Genomic DNA, 24,534 nt, shown 5'->3' with positions numbered 1-24,534 from the left:
GCAATAAAAGGCCATGGGAGAGGCACATCCACACCAGTGGCCTGGACAAGAAACACATCCCAAAAACCCACAAAACCCCACAAGATCTGTCTGGATCTTGTGGAATTCTTTTCCACTGCACAGAGTGTTATCACTGTTGGACCCCACGTTCCTGCACAGATTCTCACCTCTCCTAGATGCTGAAATAAGGTGGGACAATTCTGTTGTGCCTCACTTTTACAAAGATGATGATTGCTCACAAGTTTCAGTCCTTGTGAGTCAGGTCCATCACCTTCAATAACTCCACTGAAACGTTCTTCACTGTGTCCTATTGTCCAGACAAAGAAATTAAAGGAGACAATGCAATATTAATGTGAAGAAGTGAGTGCTCACACAAGTCATTTCAGGATGGAATTAAGGTAGTTTTGATCTCTAAATATTATTTATGTTTGGGTTGCAGTGGGAACAAGTTAAAATGTCACTTGCCTAAGGTAGAAACCTCAACACTTTCCTTAAATCAGTTAAAAAAATATTATTGAAATTTATAAAGTCAACCAATCTTTTATAGAGGAAAAAACCCCTGTAATTCAGATACCAACCCTCCCTCTCCAATAGCACAGGGGAGTTTATGCAGTGGACTGAGGTTGAGCTGCAGAGTCTTGACATAATTCCTTTATCATGACAGTTCTTAAAGAAAGAAGGGGAAAAATTACCCCAGAAAAACATTCTTGCTGCACTTTGGAGATGATGTGAAATGTTATATATATTTCATTTATCCAAATGAAATAGAACCTCTGAACCTTTAGAAGAAGGTTTTCTTGCTAGCGGAGTATTAATAATGCTGAAACAGAAGCTCAAAAAGCTGTGCAAATAAACATATTGAGAGGCTTTCACATCTTCCAGCACCACACAAACACCTGAATCAAACATGAGGCAAGAACCTGCATAAATCAGGCAATAAAAATATAAAACATTGCCTGAGTTCCAACCAGATTATCACATGAAAAGTTTAAAAGGCAAATTACATTGATTTAATCTGCATCCCTCTTTCAGAATTATGTCAGGATTTCATGCCAGGATGAAAGTGGACCCCAAAGTGACATCATCAGAAACTGTCAGGCATTTGAGGCCAATAATAACAATTTCTTTCAAGGAAATTCCTTGTTTAAGAAGAAAAATGCATCATATGACACCGGCAGGGGAGAGCCAAGACTTTGGTGGCTGAGAGGAGAGAGAGCACAGCTGTAATGAGAGGGAAAAGTCACCTTGGAGTGTAACACAATTCCCAGAAGAAATTCCAGAAGAAATCCATTTCCAGCGAAGAACTATATAAATATCACAGGCAAGAGAATGCCAGGACAGCAGTGGGAGAAGGTGGGAAAGGAAAATGGACTGTGAAGAGAAGGGAAATAAGGAAATAGGGCTCAGGGATTCTTTGGTTAGATGAGGAAGAAGCTGGGAATGGTGCCTGGTGTGGGGCACTGTGCCCTGAGATGTTCCTCACAGGGCCAGGGCAGACACTGCAGCACTGCCTGAAATAAAATAAATGAATGAAGAAAAAGATTTTCTTGCTTTTGTTACTTCAGGATTCCAAATGGAAACTGGATCTAAGAAAAGGTAGAGTAAATTTAGTCTTAAATAAGGGACTTGGCAGTGAAAATTACAAAGGGGGGTATAAACAAGAAAAGAAGATTTTCTCCAGTAATTAGATATTTACTTGGATAATTCCACGAGGATTCTCCTCCAATCCCAGATAAATTCTTGCCTGGCCCAAATCAAAGTTCCCTTCAAGCCCTACTTGTGCCCTTCTGCAAGTGCTAAAGGGCCACTGGAGCTGCTCCAGGTTTCAGGGACTTCCATCAGTGCTCTGTTCCAAATGAGCCTCACCTGGTACTCGTGGAATAGGGGAAACAACAACAGGGAAGAGAGGGAAAATACAGGATATTCTGAGAGAACACCATGCTATCTCCTGTCCTAATTACTGGAGACTTTTGCCTCCTGCCAGAATTGGATGCAAACCTGTCAGCTGGGAACTGGATGTGTACAGCAACCCTAAAAATCTCCAAAAAACACCCTCCAAAGTCAGGGTAGAGCAGAGTGAACCAGAATTGTCATATGGAGGGGCACCTCTTCACAAAGCTCATCTCCTGTAGATATTTGTGATTCTTCAGTGTAGTGAACTAAAACGAAATTTTAAAATTACTAAATTATCAAGTTGGAGGAGAATTCCTGCAGCCTCCTTCCATAATGTCCCAGTTTTCAGTCAATTCTGTGGCCCTCCAAGCACTTGGAAATCAAGATTTTTAACTTGGTTGTTGGAAAATCATGGAAAAAAATCCAATATTTATTTAAAAATAAATCTGACTAGGCTGACTTTACTCATTGATACTCTCACACTTAAATACTCACAAGCACCAAGTTTTCTTTATCAGAATATTTTATGGCTCCAGTTTAGTTCCCCATTTTCCTGGTACCTTATATTTAGGTTAGTTCCACCTCTTCACTTGAATGAAATCACACATCTGGCACTTTCTAAGCAGTAACATACCTTTCCTCTTCACCCTTGTTGTACTGTTTCCTCTGGAGCCACCACAAACACTTCTTCTTTAATGTAACTCTACATAATTTTAATAAGAAAAAAAATCCCTCCATGTCAGATTTCAGGAATAATTGTAGCTGCAAACAATTAGAAATTGGGCTACTAAAAAAACAGTCAGCAAATAAATTCTTAATGTATTTGTGATGTGATCACAAAAAGCACCAAATTGTTCCATGTTGAAAAAAAAAATAATCTTATCTACCAAACATTTGTATCTTAAAACAATTCCAGACATGTGACACTGTGCAAAGAAAAAAAAGCATTAATAGTATCTACCAAGGCTGAGCTCTGTTTTTCCAAGTGTTCCAGTGACCACCAAGAGGTCTTAAATTTCTTATTGGGAGAAAAAAGTCAATTTTCCTCAAAAAAATGGACTTCTGCACAAAAATCACTTGAGCAAAACTATAGATACAGTGTCTAGAATCGGCATAAAAATGTTCAATTCATTTGCTCGGTCCAGATCTTTGTTTTGGTGAAAAGAAATTAATTTTATGTGAGGAATAAATCCCTAACAACTCTTAAATCAACAGCAGAGCCAGGAGACAGCGAGGTACAACAGCAGTGCCAACACTCCTTCCCAGGAAGGACACCTGACATGCAGATTAGTCCCACCAGGAATGTTTTATTGATCACAGCCTGTCATATGACAGTCCCTCTGCTATTTATGTACAATTAGCATCAAGTTTCATCCTGGGCTATCGCCACTTTGGATTTAATTTTACTTGGATCTGACTGCTGGTGAATGCTTCTTCTGCACTTGCATCCCTTGGTGTGAGAGCTGTTTTCTCCTGGAATTGCTGGGGTATATTTTCAAAGCTGCAGTTTTTAATTTGTGCCTTAAATCCAGTGTTTTCAAACATCACCAGTCCCAGGTTTAATCACATGTCAGGCAAGGGCACAGCATGGACCAGGATCAAGGGATTTTTTCAGCTTTTCACCCCAAAACGAAGGGAATGCTTTGCAGTGATAATCTCACCTGTGTTCCAGCAGTTCAGGAGGAAGGAAAGCTCACCCCGACAGAACCAGGAGTGATCTCAGCACAAAATGACGTGGGTGGATCGGGCGGCTCTCGCTCAAAATGCAGGGACCGGCCCCCGACCGGGAAAGTGCTTTCTCCTGGGATTGTCGTGTTGTCCTGTGTTGGAAAGAGAGGGGGCAGTGAAGCCCCACAGGGAGCAGTTTAGATTTGAAGAACAACATTTTATGGTGTATTTTAACAGCAAAACAACACAAAAACCCACACCAGTTAAAGAGGAGACAGAGCCCAGGCTTTGCTCCCTCCCAGTGCCATGGGGAGTTAACCAGGATGCTTTGAATCACTACCTCCTCCACAAGGCTTTTGGAAATGTTGGGTTTATCAATGCAGAACATGCCTGACCTTCCTCTTTTTCCTCCACTGTCCCGCAGCAAAGTTTGGGGGTGTTTAGAACACCCCTGTGACACAACAGGCCCAGGGGACAGGGGTCACATTGCAATCTAACCACACACTGGGGTTGGCAGGACAGGAGACTAATAGTTTGTATTCCTACAGGAAGGTCAAACATCATGAATCCACTTGGAATTTCCTAGAAACATAAAATCATTTTGGCTGGAAAAGGCCTCCAAGATCATTTAGTCCAACCCAGCACTGCCAAGTCCACCACTAAACCATGTCCCTATTTCCACATCACTGTGATGAAATTCCTAAAGAATAGGTAGGGAAGAGAAAAAACCTGAGATGTGAACACACAGGGAAAAAAATCTGCATTGGTTCTACAACCTTCCTGGCTCCAAGGACACATAAAGAACTGTTCATTTGTTTAAAAACAACTAAAGTCAAGATATTCATTTTAGAGTTAAATGGGGAAAAAAAAGAAAGCTACGAGCCCCTGATATAGTAAAAAGTAAGAAAAAAGAAACCTTGGTGTTTTCTTGGGGTGAGGGTGCAGTTTAAAAGACTCGAAGTCTTACACCCAAACGCAGTTAGTTTTTTACTTTACTGTGGTTTTTTAATCTGTTACCCTGAGCAAGATTTTTTTTTTCCCCCCAGACCACTGGCTTACTGTAGAGATAAATTCAGACCAATTTTTACAGTCTCTGGTGGCAGATCCCTTCTGCATCTCCCAGGGGGTCACAAAGCACTCCTAATCAGCACCAGTGGGCCATCCTTTCAATCTGTGCCCCCTTTGCTGGCCAGGAATGGGTTTTAAGGAAAACCCACAGCGAAAACATAAGTGTTGTGAAGTGCAGTGAGTCATGGTGGTGCTGAGCTGACCTTCTGCAGTCCCAAGGAATGCTAAACAAACCCCTGCAAATCACTGCCACCCTGCCAGCCTCACACTGACCAGTTCCATGGACACAGATAGTATCCAAGGCACTCTGAGAGCAGCCTGTGCTAATATTGGCTCCTGAAGCCCATTGAAAGGAGTGCCAGAGGTCACAAACCATCTCTGGCAGCATGCAGGGAGTCTGGCTGGAACTGGGAAAGCAACACTCATTTGCCTGCTGCTTATTTCTTGTCTTGAAGGCATCTTGAGCTGTTTGAGCTTTAAGAAAAAGACTTTGCCTTCTCAGAGTTTGCCCAGGGTATTCTGAAGAGCAACAGAAGATCATCCTCCTGCTTACCTTTATTAATGGAGCATTAATTCAGCATCATGTTTCAGTATCAGCTCTAAGTGTTCTGTGCTGACTTATCTTTCTAGAGTCAGTTAATGCTACAGAAAATCAGTGGTGATGCCACTAAATGCAGCCAGAACTGAGAACTAGGTTTTCAAATTGAAGGGTAATTTTTCTGTGTGGCCCACAAAAGAGAAAGAAAGAAAGCAAGGAGATCTTCTTCTTTGCATTTTAGCCATCTGGTTGCTGAAGAAAAGTTATCTTTCCACACGAGGTAACTGGATGGCCTGTTAGAGAACAGGATTCACACACAGCAAAGAAGCTTTTGAGGAGTTAAATGTAGAATTTGTGTCTGAAATTTTATACAGAAGCACTGTATAAAGGCATTGAAACAATGTTTGAAGTTATTGCATAAGGTTGTCATTCTTTCCTAGATTCAGAGTTAACTTTCAGAAAGCAAGGGTGTGCAAAATAGTAACACAAGCAGCTCTTAAATACCACTTTCCAGTAGCTTGCAAGACATTTGTGAAGCACATTGCTAAATCTTATCTATATAGTTTAATTTTAACACCTGCTATCAGCTTGTTCTGAGCAGGGTTGTAAATCACAGTGACAACCTCAACTGCTTGTCTTCTGAATTGTCTCTGCTGCAGTGTCAGAGTTTAGTCACCACTTAGTGATGCACTTCCCATGTACTTAAAACCACACTGGGTGCCCTGTACTTTAAAATCACCCTGAACTGAAAACGTGCCCTGTCTGACTAACTTTGAATTGCTCCAGCTCTTATCTTTCCTGATACGAGTTTCTAGAAAGATGCAGCTATTCCAGCCACCATAAAATATGTGAATGTTATTGGTTGTATCTAAGCAGAACAGGCAAACCACTGTCAGCTTCACCACAGGACAGATTAGTGCTGGTTTAGGTCTCACTGGGTTCCCAAGATCAGCAAATTCCTGATCATTTCCCTGTTTTATCATTGCCTTTGTAAATGGCCAGAGACTCACGGCTGGGAGAAAAGACTGGGAAGGTGGATTGAGTCTGTATACTTGCTAAAGAGCTGGATCATTACAAGGTGTGCAAAGAGGAAAAGCCATATTTACCAGGAATTAATTGACCATAATTTGCAGGAAGGTCTTTGGTATCCACTGTGGGAAAGGCTGTATCTCATGAACACTTTAAGAGTGTTTCGGAAGAAGCCAAGGACAGAATAAGAAAAAAGAGAAATGAAAAATGGGAATAACGATACTGACATCTTATTATACTAATGATACCTCAGTAATTTAAGCTGCACACTTCTTATGCCAAGAAAAAGAATGTCATAGTATTCTTGTCACTTGTTAAAATGAGAGTTCAGAGGCACTATTGAAACACAAGAAAAACAACAGTCAGTTTACAGCAAGGGAAACCCCATCCTTTGCAAATAACCAGACCCAAAACCTGCTGCGTGACCCTCAGCTCCAGCTCCAATTGTAACATCCATTTCACCAGGTTCTCTTCCTGTAATTCCTTTTCTTTTGGAGGTTCACACTAGTTAATGAAACTCCTTTGTGTCTGTAGCACATTCATTCACAAGTCATTGGGGAATTCTTACTTCACTCTGGTCAAACAATTCACTGATTCCTTTAGAGAAAAACTGTGCTAAATAGCTGGGCTGTTGTCATGACCCTTCACCCAGGTCTTTTGATGGGAGTTACTAAAATGTCATGTAAAATTAAATTAAGCAGCACTGATTGAGTTCCTACCAAAAGTGAAAGCAGAAAGGTAAATTCCCTATTATGTCTAGAAAATGAAATTCGGGCAAACAGCTCTTTCTTGTGGATGAAAGACAGTTTTACATTAGGACTTACCACTGGTTTCCACTCCATGTCCCTGTGAAACATAAATAGCTACAAGCAAATATTATTGCATGGCTGCCTACGTGTGCTCTGACACAACACACAGGGAAGGACTAAAAGCTGAAGTCAGTTCTTATCAAAGCCCATCCTATTTCTGTCCATCACTTCTCTCATTTGGAGTCATGTTGCTGTCATTTTCCTGCAGAATTATCACATGGAATTCCTGCAATATCATCCTGCAAAATTATTCCTGCAAAATTATCATGATAGTTTTCAGTGAACAAACACTGGTAAAACATTTGCAGTCTCTGGCACCATAAAGAGCAGATTTAGATTAGGGGGATTAAAGCGAATTTCCCTTATTAAAAGGACGTGATAGATCACCCTAAACTCTTTTCCTCCCCTCAGATGAGAACAGCACTTTCAGGAGCACTCAGCCTTTTCCACACGGGATCTCCCGGGCAGGTATCACGTTTCCAAGGGAGCAGGGCAGTTCCTGCAGGATCAGGGATCTACTCAGGGCTGTAACTTTCCACTGCCCAGCCGGCTCCGGGCTGGCCTGACCTTTCCTCACACGGCCCCTCACTCTGGGCTGGGTTTGTGTGCATTCCAGAGCCCTCCACAAGGGTAAAACCGGGAAAAAAAACAGGGAGGAGGAAAGCCGATGTGACAAAAAGTGAAAGAAATGAAACAGGAGGTGAAATCAGGAGGTGATTTGCTACACAACCCTGATCCAGTTTCCAGAGAAGTTCGTGTTGCATTAACTACAAAGCAAAGAGAATCAGGCCCCGAACCGGTTGTTCTGTCACGAGCACAGAGCACACTGAGAACAGGCATCTTCTCAAATCTCTGACCTGACCCACACCTGAGACTGAGTTTGCAAATTAGGGTCCTAAATACAGAGCCCTCTGCTGAGAGGAGTAGCAGTGTCTTACCTCCACACAGCTTCTTTTGTTTAATAACCCCCCCATGTGTGTTTAAAGACAACTTGAGAAGGAAGGATACACATATTTGTCCCTTTCCTGTCCTTCCTACTGCGAAACCTTCTCTTTTGACTGGTGAAAAAATGCAGCTCCCGCTCCCTGTCCTGTCAGACCCCCAGGGAGGGCACACAGCCTCTGCCTGGCACTGCCTGTGCTGTGCAGAGAGGGCTGTGCTCTCATCCACATCAAGGGAATCAGATGTCTGCCTTGAACAAAAGCTCACTCCTTTGTCATCCTCCACCTGTCCTCCTCTCACCTTCTAACATAACCAAGCTCCTTTTAGCTCCCAGATCAAGGTTATAAACCACAGGAGCAGGGAGAAGCCTGACTCAAGAGTTTGCTGGGCTCTAAATGCCAGCTCTCTGCTCCCTGTTGTCCTGGAACATGGGAAGGGGTGGTGGTGCCACAGGAGGCAGGTGAAAGACCTGGCTGTGTAAGCAGGAACAGGAGCCACGTGAGGCCACAGGAGGAGCTTGGATCACTTTTGTACTGATGCTAAAGCAGGGCTGGACAGTCAGGAGGCAGCAAAAGATACAAAGTGCAAGTTCCACATTGGTGGGATGGAGCAGTTTGCCCCCAGCTTCTCAGGCCCCAGAGACTCAGCCTCTGCAGAGCTTAGTTTTAATGACAAAAGAAATATAACACCTTAAACTTGACCGCCTTACCACGTCTGTTCTGCCTCAACTGTGTTCTCAGACACAAAACATAATCCTGAGATTAATTCAATTTGATTTTAGTGACAGCAGTGAATGTTTTACTCACAGGGAACAGCACGAGACTCCCTCCAATCCAAGGCTCCACCATCCTTTCTCTCCAGAGCTCCCTTGGGATGAACAACACCTGCAAAGCCCAGAGTCATGTCTGTGGTGGAGCCACTGCAGCCAGAACAACTTTTCTGGTTGTTAATGATCCACAATAATTACTGAGCTCTGTTTCCCAAAATAACTTATTCCCATAATGTCCAGAACTAATCTGCCTTTGACTGCAAAACATGAACATCTCCACCTTTTCAAGCCTTCCTGAAAACAGGTCCAGTACTTAGTAGACAAGCACTTTATGGCATCACCACGTGAACTTGGAGCAGAGGCCACAGCTCCTTCTCCATTTTACTGGTGCTCCAAGGCCCTGGAGCCTCAGGAGGTCTGGCATTCACAGCTCATTCTGTTCTAAGGGCGTATTTTCACCACTGATAAGAATTTCTATGATTAATTCTTACACCAGTATTATCCAACAATCTCTCCTCCCAAAGGAGATTTAACTTACCTTTTAACCTCAGGACTAAATGAGAGAAGGGATTAAAAGTCATTCCAACTGGCTCTTCATATGCTCCTGCAGTATCTCAGCTGGTCTCCATGCTGGTCTCCTCCATGATGTCTCCCAAGGCAAAATAAACTGTGTGCTGACTGATCTAGGTCAGGAATTGGTGGTTATTTCTTTTCTTGTCTCAGCAAGACGAAAGCCTGTTATGTGCCACAAATCCTTCTGTGGGTGTTTTTATGGTAACAGTGGACCCTGGGACCCTGCTGTTGGAATTAAAGACAACCTGCCAGTTTCTGCCACACACAGGCACCAATTTTATACCCCTTTGCTAAAAACAAAAAAAAAGGAAGACACATCACCAGAATAACAAAATAAAAGATGCCATCACAAAGCAAGTACATGAAGGTAAGGTTAAATGTGAGCATAAAAACAATTCCACAGAAAGAATTACTCCCACATTGTCTTGAAATGAATGAAATTCCTAAAGGATATGCTCTGCTTCAATTCCTGCCTTCTGTAACACTGCAGAAACCACAACCAACCCACCTGTGTGGGGAAAAAATGCAAGGGAACTGTGCTTTGCATGGACACAGCCCATAAAGTGAAGGATTAAGGCATTTCCCTCAGAAGGAAGCCTGGCCCATGCTGTATGAAAGAACCTTAATGATATAAGTACATGTGGCATAGAGAACCTGGGTGGCAGTTTTACCAGTTATAGCCATGGCAGCAAGACCAAAATGCAGCAGAACAGAAAATATAGCTGTAATTTAGAAGAAAAAAATTGAAATGCACTCCCTATCTGAAATTAATTCGCTGCAAACTAAGTAAGTAATGGTTCCTATTAAATTAAGGGTGTATTTGTAAATCCACAGCACTGGATTGAGCTGCACACCCCGTGAAACTCAAGACAGCAACATCCTTGTATAAATTTGTTAAAAAGCACTGCTTTTGAATCATTGGGATGCAGCAGAATCCACAAGAAAAGGGGTGTATAAACCTGCAGGTTTTAAGTCATCCACAGCCATTTTCTCCTGATTTCAAGAAGTTGCAGACAAAGTGTGTTCAGTGTATTAAAGAAGGTGAAGTTTGCTTCAAACCTGAGCAGCATTTTCCAGTTTTCCCGGAGTAAAAGTGTTCTTTTCTTCCAGAAATACAAAGTAGGTTAGATTTGGATTCCTGCCACAATACTTCCCACTGTAGTGAATCTTACCCAAATCCAGAGTCTTTTACATACAACAAAAAATGCAAGAGTATTAAGAAAAGTGATTAAAAAGGGGGATAAGAAGGAATGCAGAAGTCAGGAGCTGCTTCTGGTTTAAACAATGAACAAGTGAGATGTGGCAGAGTCCTGTGGGAAATATATTTCCAGCCTTGCTCCTGGCTGGAGCTGGGGACATGGAACTGCAGCAGTTTTGCCCATCTCAGGCTGTCAGATACAACTTGATATCTTTTTCTCCAACAACAATATGAAAAAAACCCCAACCCTCCTAGCAAATTCCAGCAGACTTTGAAGGGAAAATATATAAAGAAAAATTAAGAGTTGTACACAGGAACGAGAATGTTGGAACCCAACTGACTTCAAACAAATTACATGGACAATTATATGTTTCACTTGCATGAGTCACTGCTCTGATCATAGGGGCTGTAATGTTGCAATAATTAACTACTTTCCTCCATGAAAATTCATGTTAACTGTGCTCTTACTGCAGCTCATTTTCCCAGGCATAACAATCAGTCACAAAAAAAGCAAAGATGAATGTTTTGGGCATCTACCTACCTGCAAAAGAAGAAAAAAAATTGGAAAATTAAAAAGCTGAATATTTTAACACCTTTCTGTATCATTGCATTTGATCCACCTTTGATAGCTGGATAAATAAAATCCTGCCCTTCTGAAAGCAATACCAGTTTTACTTAAATTGAAGTTTATGCTTTGAAAAGCAATCTAAAAATCAGCTAATTGACTGTATTGATTTTTGTACCTGTGTTTGTAGCAGGTAACATGTATGAATACATACATATGCATTTAGATCATTCCAAATTAACTAAACCAAAGAATTTGAATATCTTGTCCATCCAGCTTTTCAAAGCATATACAATTATATCACCAACTATATGTATCAAAACCAGATCAAAAATATGCTTTTAGCTGCTTATAAAGTATTTTTACCCAACAAATCTAAAAGCCCTTTGCAAAGGAGGTAAATACCTCTCTCATGGACAGGGTAAGCTGTGTTTTTAACCAGAAGCAGACCCAGAGAATCCACATTTCCAAGCCAGGTGTCTCTCCTGGAGGCTACACTCCATCTGGAAATGAATCCTTGGGTGCATAAGCAAGTGAAGTATCTGGACCCCTGAAAGCACAAACTTCTCATGTTAAAGAGCTTTTTTCACTAATACTTTCTCAGATTTTCTCCCTTTGTATAGAACAACCATTACCAGAGGGACACTGGATCCACTGTTTATGCCCTTGAGAGATAAATAAGGAAAAGCCAACAAGGAAAGAACCAAATCCCATTGCAGAGCAATATCTCTAATCAGAATGTACACAACATGTATTAAACACACCAGTGATAACAGGGATGATCCTGAAACAGCCAAGAATTCAGTGTGACATCTGAGCCTTATAAAAATCCCAGAAAATACAATGGCCTATTATGAGGCTGTAGGATACAAAGAGGTTTCAGCTAAAAGGCATTATGTAACCCTGTGTTAGGCTGGAGTCCCCCAGAGCAGCAGCTTTATTAGTCCAGGCTTAACAATGGGACAAACAGCAGAGAAAAATCCATAGGGGAGAATGAGGGGGTTTTTTTTAGACTCTATTAAAAGTAAAAGTGATAATGACATATCTTGTAATTAGGAATTATTATAGAAAGGGATGACTCCCTGTAACGTGTCCAGACAAACCATGTTCACACTCACAGCACAGTTTACACCTCGACTTGGCTCAATTCTGCTAAAACATGACTGACCTAGCTGTTAAAAAGGGTTTCCAGGCTCTATAAAAATAAGGATGAAGTTGTAGGGCACCTTTGGGAAGGCAGGGGTGGGAAAAAGGCTTAATGTACAACTTTGCAGTTTCAATTAGCACGTGTTTAACACAAGTTAGCACTTAATCCAGAGAAGAGGTAAGAATACAAAACGTTCCTGTTATTTACACCGAGTTTCCCTCTTTTACCACACTGTCACTTCAGTTAAAGTCACAATTCAGGCTCTGAGCTGAAACGCAGCTCCCACCAACACCAGTAGATGGCACAAAGCATTTATTTCACTCGATTCATCACGGTATTTATTGTAATGCCACAGAATCAGAGAATCACCCCTTATCTGCAGAATGGTGTTGTAATATATTCCTCTAACACAAGAAGCCTAAGATTTTTACAACCTTTAAATTAATTTTTAGTTTTTTCTAAAAACACTTAAAATATATATAGCACTGAACAAAAATTCTATTATACACATGTGTATACATTACATACCTTCACCAGGTAAAAGTGACTACAGATGATGATGAGAAATGCCAGGAATCAATCACAGATTGATTAAGTTGTTAAAACATCTTCTGTCTTAGAAAGTAAAAAAATAAATTAGAAGGGTAGAAGTAACAAAAATCAGGTTCAACTCACAACGAGGGGGAAAATAACCACTTATTTTAGAAGTAGGTAAAGGTTTAAAAGAAACAGCAAATAATCAAACTTTTTAAAAAAACTAAGAAAATTTGACAAGGAAAATAATCAAGAGCCCTAAATATTTGTTTAAAGAAAAAAAAAATCTAATAGACTATAACCAGTCATACAATATCATCTATGAATTCCACATAATTTATAAAGAACAAGAAAAATAGACATTAAAATAGTTTTTATTATTTAAAAAAACCACAAACATACAAATTCCTGAAACACTTGTTTGCTTTGCTGTTACAAACATGTTGGGAAGCCTTAGTTCCTGGAAAAAAAAAGAGAACAAAAAGTGAATTACACTGAAAGACAGGGCTGGGGAAGTATCTGCTTTTCTGTAAAGCACAACATTTGAATTTGTACAACTTTGACAGAATTCTTGGAATATTACAGGCAGAAGACTCAGGCTACCTGACTCCATGTTTGAAAGTTGCAAATATAACCTATAGCTCCATAATTATAGGATTTAATGATACTTAATTTTATATTTTCAAAGAAATATGATGACATCATGCCCCTTTACAGGGCAAACCACTCAGCTTTATAGCTGCTATTCACTGCACAAGCACACATTAAAAGCTATGCAATCATATGGTAAACTATGCTCATATCTGCTGGTCAAATTACAGCTTAATAACATGAGAAAAAACTGTAAATAATGCCAAGATGCATGGCTTAATTATTTTAATAGCAAGTAATTTATCAAATAATTATGAAAAATAAAGAAGCAGCCGGGTCTAATGGGCTGGAATAGACAAGCAAGAATGTTTTGCTGCACTAAGCCGGGACTAAAACGTTCCTGGTAAGAGCATCTTGATTTTTTCCTCCAATCCAGGACAACTTCAGGCAGGGAAAGCTCCAGGCAGTGCTTGTCCCTCCCTGCCACCCCTCGTTAGACCCAGTGATCATGCAGGTCAGTTCCACAGGTTGATCTGAAAGGAAAATTTTGCTTTTGACAGATTTGTTTTCTGCCAAACCAGTCCCATGTTGTGCCACACGGAATGCAAGGGGGTGACAGGGAATACTTTTCTGCTTTTCCACACCAAACCCTGGTTACACCAGCTGAGGTGTAAAACTCAGCTCATTAAAATTTGGGACAATTTAGTCTGGGGCACTTGACAAGCCAATGTTTTGATGGCAACATCAACAATTTCACAGATAAACCCAGAAGTAACAGACATTTGCTCGCTGCTGCAAGGAAACCACGTTAGCATAACTAAGTGACTCAATGAAATTTAGTGTCACGTTTCCAAAGCAATGTTGTGACAACATCATTTTGCAGGATAAACACCCCAGTTTGACTGCAGGGATGGACAGCTGGGCTGTTTGCTTTAATTTCTGAACAGCACAGATATCCACACATATCTAGAGGAAGGTGTCCTTGCCCGTGGCAGGGGGTTGGAACTAAATGAGCTTTAAGGCCACTTCCAACCCAAACCATTCTGGGATTCAGTGTCTGGGAGTGACAAGTGGAAAAATTCCTCCTGTGATTGTTGATCTTCTTTGCTGCTGTGCAAGCCTAGAGAATCTGTGGGGGTGGCAAATACCACAAATACACCCCTTGCACACAAAGCATTTTACCTCCTTGTCACCTTCTCACCGTGTGTCATCCTAAAACTCAAACCAGAGGAGGAACAGATTTGTTGACTGTTAATTGAGGGGCTGGTTTGCCGAGGAAGGCAATGAAAGCAGCTTTCATTTCATAAAGGGCTGAGGAGGGAATCAGACACCAGAAAGTTAAAAAGAAGCAAAGAAGAAGTCTGTCTGTCTCCAGGACATGTGAATTCCCTGCTGAGGGCCCCTGTTCCAGCTGAAAGGGCAGTGCTGTCTCTCCACCTAACCCTCACAATGCCTCTGTAACACATTTCTGTTCAAATGAGCAATGGAATCGTTTAGAGTAACCCACCTCAATTTGATTGGAATGTATCAGAGAATGACCACAGAAAAAACTTAGTTGGCAGTTCTGAAAGAAAGAAACAGTCCCAGGGATGAGTCATAACTAACATGGAACAGCACTGACAGTTCCTCATGGTGGGACCAGCAACAGGCCCTTGAGAGAAGGGAAAGGAGGTTCCAGGCTGAGCAAACTGTCACTGCTCCACTCCAAAGCAGAACACTCAGCCAGGGCTGGGGTTTTGCTCCCAACAAGACATCCTGTCAGAGGGCATTCCCTGCTGTGGACAGAAAGCAGAGCACAAACCCAAACCGACAAACTAAATAACTTTAGGGGTCAAGGAGGAAAAGTTGGTAGCACTGGGCATTTCTCTGATGGAGTATCTTTGTGCCTCGTGAATAAGCACAGAAATGGACTGAAGCATGGATAACCTTGGCACAGCTGCTGACAGAAACCCTGCCCCAAAAGCAGCTGTGGAAAACTGCCTTCCAGCTCTGGCAGTGTCCATATGTCCATGGCACTTCAGGTGTGACAGATCTCATTCTGCTATGACCAGATTACTTCTTGGCTAATCTGATCTCCCTCCAATTTCTGGGACAAGAAGATTCAGTGGATTTCTCTTTAAGCCTTTAGAATATATAGGAATGCCTTTGCTAAGCCTGCACTGTGATTATAGGCCCAAATTTAGAGGACAGACTCGGAATTTCATGGACCAGGATCCCAACACTGTTGACAGAGCAGCTGTAAAACATCAATATACAAGCACTAAACTTGTACTTCAAAGAGCAATTTGCCATCAGTAGAAACCTAAGGGTGGATTTGTAGTAGGGGAATCTCCATAAGCCAGATTATTATTATTTTTTTTTTAACAACACAAGGATGCAAACAGGTAAAGGTTTGTTCAAAGCTCAAATCTCAATTTCTCTACAGGAGGAGGAACGTGCTGGATCAGCAACAGGCCAAGGAGACCTCAGCAGGAGACAGGAGCAGGATTAACAAGTGAAATTGCTGTGTGACAATGAGTGTTGCTGAGATGGAAAGCACAAAGTACTGGCTGACAAAAATAATGATTATTAGACTCACAAGTGTTTTAGATACGAGATGATGGAGGTGATGATTTATCCCAGCTCAACAGTAAAATGTCATTGCTATTGGTTATTTCCTTACAATCAGCCCCCTCCAGGACACACAAATGCTGTATTTTGATTTGTATTTGATATATTAAGATTTGGGGGGAAGTTTTCTTCCAGTACGAGTAATGTAACTACCACCCTTCCAAAACTTCAGGAAAAATCTCTATGTTAACAAGTGAAAAATGAACTGCATTACATTAGTTAATTAAAAAAAAAGGTATTCTAGGTCTCTGAGAAAACCTTAGAGGTTCCTTCTCCCATAGAAATAAGAGGTGTATTGAATTTGCAGATTGGTCAGCAGCAAGTTCCAAAAACTTACCAAGATCCTTAAAACTGTATTTTCTGAAGGGACAAAAGACACAGCAATTATTGTTGCTGAAAGTAGCTTCCCTGGGTCCCAGACTACTATTCAAAGAGTGATTACAAACTAGAGGGGTTTTTCTCCAGTCAAGGAAGGCCAACAAATGCCATACTTAAGTGTTTTAGCAGCTCTTGCCACAGAGAATTTATTGTCTCCAAACAATGAAAATAAATGCAAAATAACTCAATTGATAAATGCTGGCTACAACCTCCAGAAAGGAAGAAAACCAGCCCAAAACCAGAATAAAACCTGTTTGTTTGGAGCCTGGAACACACTGAGTTTGAATGCCCTCCAATACCATCTCACCTGTTGTGATGTTGGCCTTTTACCTGAAACATTTGACTTCACAGTTTCATGTCAAAAATATTTATTCTGCAAACCTGAGCAAGTCCAAGTCCACAGATTCCTCAAGTCTCACTTTGTGTGGATGTTGGGAGTTTTCTTTCCTACGTTACTTTCTGACTTGGTAAATTTTTGGGGGGATATCACCTGTCTTTGGCCCTCTGTGTGTGCACTGTGCCTTCAAATAACAGGTTCTTAAACTTGTGGTACCTTCAATCCCACTAAAAAATTAAAAATACAAATTATAGCTCAGAGGTAGAAACATTCTTCTTTTCCTCTTGTGGGTAGCTATTGCAAAGCTACAATTAACCTCAATTAATAGGAAGGGTAAAGTTTACACAAAGAATATGCTGTTCAGGTGTTCCTAATGAGAGCAGCACTTGGCACTGTTTAATCTGTCTGGAACAGGGAGCTCTGCTGGGGTGAAAATTAAAGTGGCTAAAGTTTAATCCAAGTGCAAAGTGGGTTTTTTTCCCCCCTATACCAAAGGCAATTCTGGTAATAAAAGCTGCCTAGAAAAGCCAAGAGTCTGTTTGGACCCTGAGTGCATCAACAGGGTCTAAATTGCCCTCCCCAGCCTCAGGTGAACCCCCAAACATCCTCTGCCCACTGACACATTGAAACTGGGGCTGAAGCCTCTGCTCTGTGCTCGGTCCTGCTCCTGCTGTGCCTCATTCCAGTGGACTTTCTGGATTCCTGACCTCCAACCTGCCTCCTTCCCACAGGTCTGTGCCATTTCTGACAGTCATCACATTTCTGGTGCTCACTGGGCTGCACCCAGAGCCTCTGAGTGCCACCACCTGCCCCAGCTGCTGCAAAAGGCATTTTCTGCCATCCTTACCTCAGGCACCGGGGTGACAATTAAGATATTTCCCACTGCTCTTGCTCCTCCTTCCTCCTATCAAAGTAAGAAATATTCCAAGTGCCAACTGACAAGACTGATGGTTTTTTTTGTCAGTTCCAGCAATGTCACTAATGATAAAAAAATTGGGGGAAATTACTAAATCCTGTACCCCCTTCATAGTTTCTATTGTATTAAGGTTTACATTTTCAGCTAATCATGTTTCCCTCACATCCCCTGGGATACATTTTATATTCTGCACACAAAAACTATTTCCTACTGGCTTTCTCAGTGCTGTCACAGTTGTAGTAACTATGCAAAAAAACCCAGCCCTCCATGGATGCTGTTTGTATCAGCTCTACACCTCCCACATAAACCAGCAATATGGACCTATGGTTTAATCTTTGTTTAATGTTTTAATCTTAATCAATCCACACTGCTAATTATTTACATGTACTAATGAATTTTTAAATAGTGTTGCCCAAAGTAGAATATACTGGAAAATGCACTGTAGAAAAAAAAAAATTACCTCCCTTGAAACGAAGGGATTTTGACTTCTGATTTTTAGATTTTTTTTGTAATTGAAAACTTCCCTGTGCATCTGAAGTTACTTTATTTGTATGTCATTTGGCTTTTTAGCTGTATACCTTCAAGGGGAGTTATACTGCCTTATATTTCAGACATACAAGAAATGTGAAGGAGGGAGAGCAAACATCACTACACCTGATCAGAGGGCTGTTGGCTTGGGAATGTCCTCACCCAACCTAAATAAGCAGGTACAGCAGAAGATCTGAGTAAGAGTCTGAGTAAAGGAAGAGTTGTAATAAGATAAAGAGCTTCAAAGCCAAGAGGATACATTTCATTGTCTTATTTTCCCCTTAATTTTTTTAGTTCTGGGAATATACAATTTAAGTCATTATAAACATGTTCTTTTCCCCCCTTTCCACTTAATCCTATTTACACACCCATCCCTACTGGAAAATAAGTTTTCTACAGCCACAGTGATCCATATTCAGGTTAAAACTAATCACTTCTGTCAGGTGAGATTTCAGTGCTGGCTTGAAGCGTGTGTGAAACTCTGGCCTCATTAATCAGCAAATTTTACCTAATTACCAGCAGCCACAAGGGATGATCCCGCTCCTGGAACATTTCTCAGCTCCCATTCCCAAACTTGCAGGGTTGTGTTCTCCCCTTCCATCAGCTTGTGACCCAAATACCAGCACACATGAACGAATTCCCAGCACCCTCCAGCCCCAGTTTGTCCCTGCAGTGGTCCCTGGCTCCGAAATTACTGCTCTGCACAGTGAAAAGTTCTCAACAGAAGTTGCTCACCTGATTTGGCAGCTTTGGCCTCACATGCACCTTATTCCAGCTGGTGTCAGGAGGCAGAGGAAGATGCAGGATCAGGATGGGAAGATGCAAACCAATCCAGGCCCCTCTTGGAATGCTGCTCCCTGATCCCCCCCCCAGCGTCAGCCTGGGAGGTGTCTTTGTTCCCCACGAGGAAAAGCTGCTCCATTCAGGATTTCAGAACATAAACCCATTTTATTCCAGCTAAACTGGATGGCTTGGTTTGTGTTCCTGTGACAAGCTATTAATCCATCTCATCCAGGACAAGCATCCCTCCAGGAGAGAGGAAAAGCTTTGCCTCTGGACTACTTAGGGAACAACACAGGGCTTTTACAGGCTCTTATCACTCCCCCAGCACAGTGGGGCTGACAATGGCACATTTTCTTCCAGAACAATCCACTGTATCCATTTCCCCCCCTCCCAAGAACACAACTGAACTGTTCTGAAAGGTTGTAGATTAGACAACTTATTTAAAATAGATGAAGCATTTGACTCTTCCCCTTCCTTATCTGTTTCCATGAGAAAATCTCCATGCTTTCCCTAGAGTTCCCTTCTGTGCCTAGTCTAGACTGTCATAATAGATTTGACAACTATTTTTATTACACAAACTTTAAAAAACAGTCTCAGAGACTTTGGTTATTAGAAAAAAATTCTGCTTTGAATAAGATAGGACAATGTGTGGCTTTTAAAAAGCAAACCATGAATGCCTCTATTGTTGGTTTGCTTTCAAAGTTGATTTCTCAGTCTAGAAAAAAAACCAAAAGCCACTAGACATATTTTAGATTGTGCCAAACAGTAGTATCCATAGGAAGATTTCCTTTTTCTACAGAAGTAGTGGAACATGGAAAAATATATTTGGCCTTAAATTGCTGTTGTAAATGATAATAAAGTATAGTCCCAAACCAACAGTAGGTAAAATCTGTGGTCACTGATTCACCAACCTATTAAAACAACAAAACTGGAAATCCTTCCAGTCACAGCTAAAAATTCTGCATTATTTTTTCCCATTCTTTTCTTCTCCAGGCAGGACCCATTTCACACTGCTCTGAGGAATCAGGTGTAATAAACACTTGTGAAGCCATTTTGTTGTATTATGGCCACGATAGCAGAGTATTTACAGAAGAAGTGTCCTCACTATGCCTCTCAACTTACATGACATTTTGGATTAAAAACAAGGTTGCTTTAGATGTGGTTTCTGCTAAGCACCTTTATATTAAACTATTTTTGGTGCTATTTTAACTTCCCCCACAATTTAACCTCCTGGACTACTCCTCTGCACTGCTTTTGGGTTGGAAAGGACAGAAGAACTTGTCAGTGGTAAGTGTTAAATGGAAGAGATTCCTGCTAATGGATTATTGATCCTACCTGAGTGACCTACTGAGTATCACACACAGAATGACTTTCTCCCCTTGCATAAGAATATTAAAAATATTAGCATTACATGCTAATTATTTTCATGAGGGAAAGTATCATCTCCACTGCAAGAGGAGGTAGCATCTGTTTTTCAGCCACAGGTTTTATGGGGCATTTCCTCAAACTCAGAGAAACCCCTTTACAAAAGAAATCAGTATAAACATTTCCATTACTCTGCCATAACCACAAGCTTGTTCTGCTGAAACACTTCACAGAGTGATTTTCTACCTCCCTGCAAGTGGCAATCTTAAACAAAGCAAGAGTGAAAGACTTGGCAGATGAAAAGTGTAATTTTATTTCATGTACGTTGTCCCAGGAATCTTTTGTTCAGTTCTGTGGGCTCTATGCTGACAGGCATCTGAAAACTAAGATTCAGAACCCAAAGTCCTTTTCCTAAGGGAAAGGGTTTAAGGCTAATTGCTACTAGGTGACACTTAACTAAATCATCTCATATTTCTTTCCTACAGTTGGAGTAAAAAATACCAGTATTTTAGTTTTCCTTTATGAAAAGTCACTTTTCAGAAACAGCCTGGTCAAAAAGAGCCATCTTCACATAAAATCCTGGCAGGGGAAAAATCATCAAACCAGAGAGCCCATGAACACAGAGAGTTTTCAACCAAGTTTGTAGTGAGGTTCAAATGGTTAAAGGCACCCCAGGTTTGCATCTGTACAACTGTCACACTGTGCTAATCCCAGCTTTCCCTCTGCTCCACACAGCTCCCTGGAACACTCACAGGAGAACACATGCTTCTAATTACCAATTTGCTCTGTGCAGGCAGCTCTCGAGACCTGCATTTCCCAAATTATTGCAATCCAATTCTCTGGGAAGGAAAGCCCTGCAGCCAATGTTCCCTGCAGCCCTGGAAGGAAGGATGAACTCACCAAAGGCCTCTCCATCCCCACAGACGAGTTGGCCACCGACCTCCACGCCTTCCCTGCACCTTTCACATTTTGGGAAGTAACTGGAGGTGTTTTGACACAACCCTTTCTTACAGGGAGAAGGGAAGTTCAATTTTTGAGAGGGAAGGTGTTGCTGCCATCCCCCTTGGAAGTGTGCTGACCTCTGGCACACCAGGAATGTGTGGCAGCCTCTGTTGCAGTGCTGTTGTTTTCGGTTTCTCCTTCTATCCAAAATTGCTTCTTGGTACCTGGGCACACAAAAACAGGGCCTGCAGGGATGTTTCCTTAAAATGAAACTCTCCAAAGGATTCTCACAGGGGAAAAAGGATTCTAAGGATAGAAATGCTCTTTTTTTTTTTTTTTTTAGTCCTATTTTTCCCTTCAGAGTGGAAAAGACCAGCCACAAAGGAACATGATCAAAGACTAAGTTTAGTCACAGGTATGACAGAAGAGAGCAGCACTTGAAAAATGCAGCTTGCCAAAGGCTGAACGTTAATTTATGGACTGAAAAAGAGAAATGAGTAAAAAAGAGAAGCAAAGCTTAAACAGGAAAAAAAAATAAATCTAAAATCAAGGAGTTCACTGTGAAAATATGAAAAAAGAAATATGCAAGAGTCCTAATGAATCAGATCAAGATTGCTTAAATATTAATGATTTACATTCAGAAAGCTACCAGCTCATCTTCAAAAACCTTGGGAAGAACATGAGAGCTTTTATTTCAGCACAGATTATTTGCCCAGAACTGAAAGTTGCAGTTTCCTACAAACTGCTCCCTAATATCACCTCTCCAAGAAAAACCTAAATAGCAACTTGGTTTTACTCCTTTCCTTCTTCTACTTTTTTTTTTTTCTTTTCCTAACATAAAAACAACAAAAAAAATTAGCTTGCTCATTTTGGAAAGTCACAAAAGAAACTTGTTCTGGAATTATAGTTGTGTTCATCACTTGGGAATATATTTTAATTCCCAGGCCATTCCCTACAGAACAGGGAAAGCATCCTGGGGTAAGGACAGCCAAGGTGTCCATGTGACAGCATGGAAGGTAAAGGCAATGCATTAAAAACACTAGGAACTGCTGAGGGGCAGTTTGGAATTTAGGCTCAGTTCTAATGCTACGCCTGGACTGAGATAAATCTCACTCAGAGGTATAACCTGTATTTTATCCTGATATGTTTATGAATTTGGCAGCCACTAAATCTACCAATGATCATGGAAGTGCCATCTTTCACAGTCATACTGATACCCTTGCACTCATATCCTGTGATCCACAATCCCACTTACAGAAGGATGCAAGAGATTGTTACTCCAGAAGGGGTGTCACTGTTACCTGTGTATATAAAGTGGTTTTTTTCAGCTATCCCTTGCTCTCTGAGGGCAGTTTAAAATCAGATTAATGACTGAAAGTTATCATATGCCCACTAAATCATAGAGAGGACAGAGCTTCATCAATCTTATAATCAAGAATTTGCTAAAGACAAAACTATCATCTTTGCTATATCTATTCCTAAGTTGCAATCTGGAGTTGGTTTACTTATTCAAGAGAGAAGATTAGTGACTCAAAAGGTCAGGTAATACCTGATAAATAATAATATAAGATACATTATCACAATTAAATATTAGCTGTTCCATTTCAAAGAAAAAGTGGACCTAAGTGACAGACAATTGCCCAGAGACAACTGTTGGATTTAACACAGTGTTTATTGGGGAGAACCAACAGTCTGTGCCAGTGGCATTCAGAGCACTGAACATGATGGGTTATTTTAGCTCAGATTCCTGAACCACCTTTACAGTTTGGTTCTTATTTTAATACCTACCTTTCCTTAAAAAAGACCTGAAGGTGCTTTAAAGTTGCAAAGGGTCAGACCAAAAAACAAGGCTAAGAGGTAACATCAAAAGCAGGTAAGTCAAAAAACCCAACCAAACCAACCCCAACACTTTCAGAACCAGGGAATGTCTCCAAGGTGACCAGATCTGGTTTAACACTTTAGCATTTCTTAAAGAACAAGTTATTTGAGACTTACCATATAGCTATATAATGCAAAAGGAATATTTGTATCTAACTCTGCTCACTTGTTCACACACAAAGTCCCATTTTAAAGATTTTTCGGTAAAAAAATGTTTTAAACTCACTTATTTGAAGGAGTTTACTAGGGGAAGGGGGAAGTTTCTTACCTTTCCCTTTGCCTTCTGACCTCATTTGGCATCAGCACAATTCACATGAACGTAGGAAGCAAAATTTGGCTGATAGAAGAATTGCATCAGTGAGACAGCACAAAGATTACACCTTAAAAAGGCTGCAGATGGAGAATTTGTCCCTTGTAACATATCGTGGGTTTTCCCAATGTTTTGCTTGGTTCCTTCTGAGGCTCTTTTTCATGCATTTGGACACACTGTGAAAAGTTATTTTACAGGCTTAAATGTAATGTCTAATTAAAACTCTTATTTAGAGTTTTAATTATCTAAAATACTCACCAATGGTGTTTATGGTTCATTGCTTGAGGAAGTTTATTGATGATTATGTTCCTGCTGGGCTTTTCCTCATCCATGTTTTACACATTTCACACCTTGGCTCTCCCAGCTGTTAATTCCCAGTCACCTCCAAAATCCTGCCCTTCTGGTTACAACACATTGATAATGGTAAACCCAGGTTTAGCTACAATATTCCAGGAGTGGTCTCAAAATTACTTGAGGCCACTCCCCTGCTGCTGCTGAAGTATCTGCCCACAGATACTCCCTAATTATATTGTCCTTTCCTTTGCCCTCTCACGAGCAAAGGCAAATCTAATTTGCTCTCTACTTTCTCCCTCAGCTATGACTATTTTCCAAGCTTTCCCTTGTACTGAACTTCTCATTCTTTTTTCCAAGGACACCAGTTTATATTTCTCCCCCACACTCAGTTACATTCAATTTCCTGTTTCCAAAATTTTGAGATTATGTTGCATTATTTCTTTCTACTTGGGTTTGTAACACCTGAGTTATGATCATCTGCAAATGCTGTTAATATTCTTCTTGCAGCCTCTCTGAGATCACTGATCTGGGACATTCATCAAAACAGACCAGTTGCTTTCTTCCACACAAGAATAAATGAAACTAAATGCAAAATTAGTTTGGCCGAAGAGACAGTGGAGTGAAACAAAAGTAATTAAAGAATAAAAGAGGTACATCAGAAACTCTCCCAAAAGAAAAAAAAAACCAACTAAGAACAACAGCAGATGCTCCACGAGAAGAGGGATGCTCAGGCAGGATTAGTTCTGCCATTTCTACAATGACATGAAGTAAGAGTGGAAGGACAGAGCAAATTCTCTGCATTCCTTTCATCAGCCAAACATATTTCCTGGTCCTGTCATGTCAATAATCCCAGAACTAAGCTGACAGCT

General features: G+C 40.9%; 1 long non-coding RNA gene across 1 annotated transcript; it reads right to left on the bottom strand.

Moving 5' to 3' along the window:
* Positions 1–8,800: 8,800 nt before the first annotated feature.
* Positions 8,801–12,799, bottom strand: LOC113952169. The gene is made up of 3 exons (XR_003529419.1): positions 12,728–12,799; positions 9,255–9,514; positions 8,801–8,831 (listed from the first exon to the last, which is right to left on the bottom strand). It is a non-coding gene; the product is annotated as an uncharacterized LOC113952169 (long non-coding RNA).
* Positions 12,800–24,534: the final 11,735 nt, after the last annotated feature.

Source organism: Corapipo altera, unplaced genomic scaffold, assembly GCF_003945725.1.
Source record: "Corapipo altera isolate COAL_440 unplaced genomic scaffold, ASM394572v1 70, whole genome shotgun sequence".
In the NCBI taxonomy this organism is placed as follows: domain Eukaryota; kingdom Metazoa; phylum Chordata; class Aves; order Passeriformes; family Pipridae; genus Corapipo; species Corapipo altera.
This window is presented reverse-complemented; position numbering and strand designations above follow the sequence as displayed.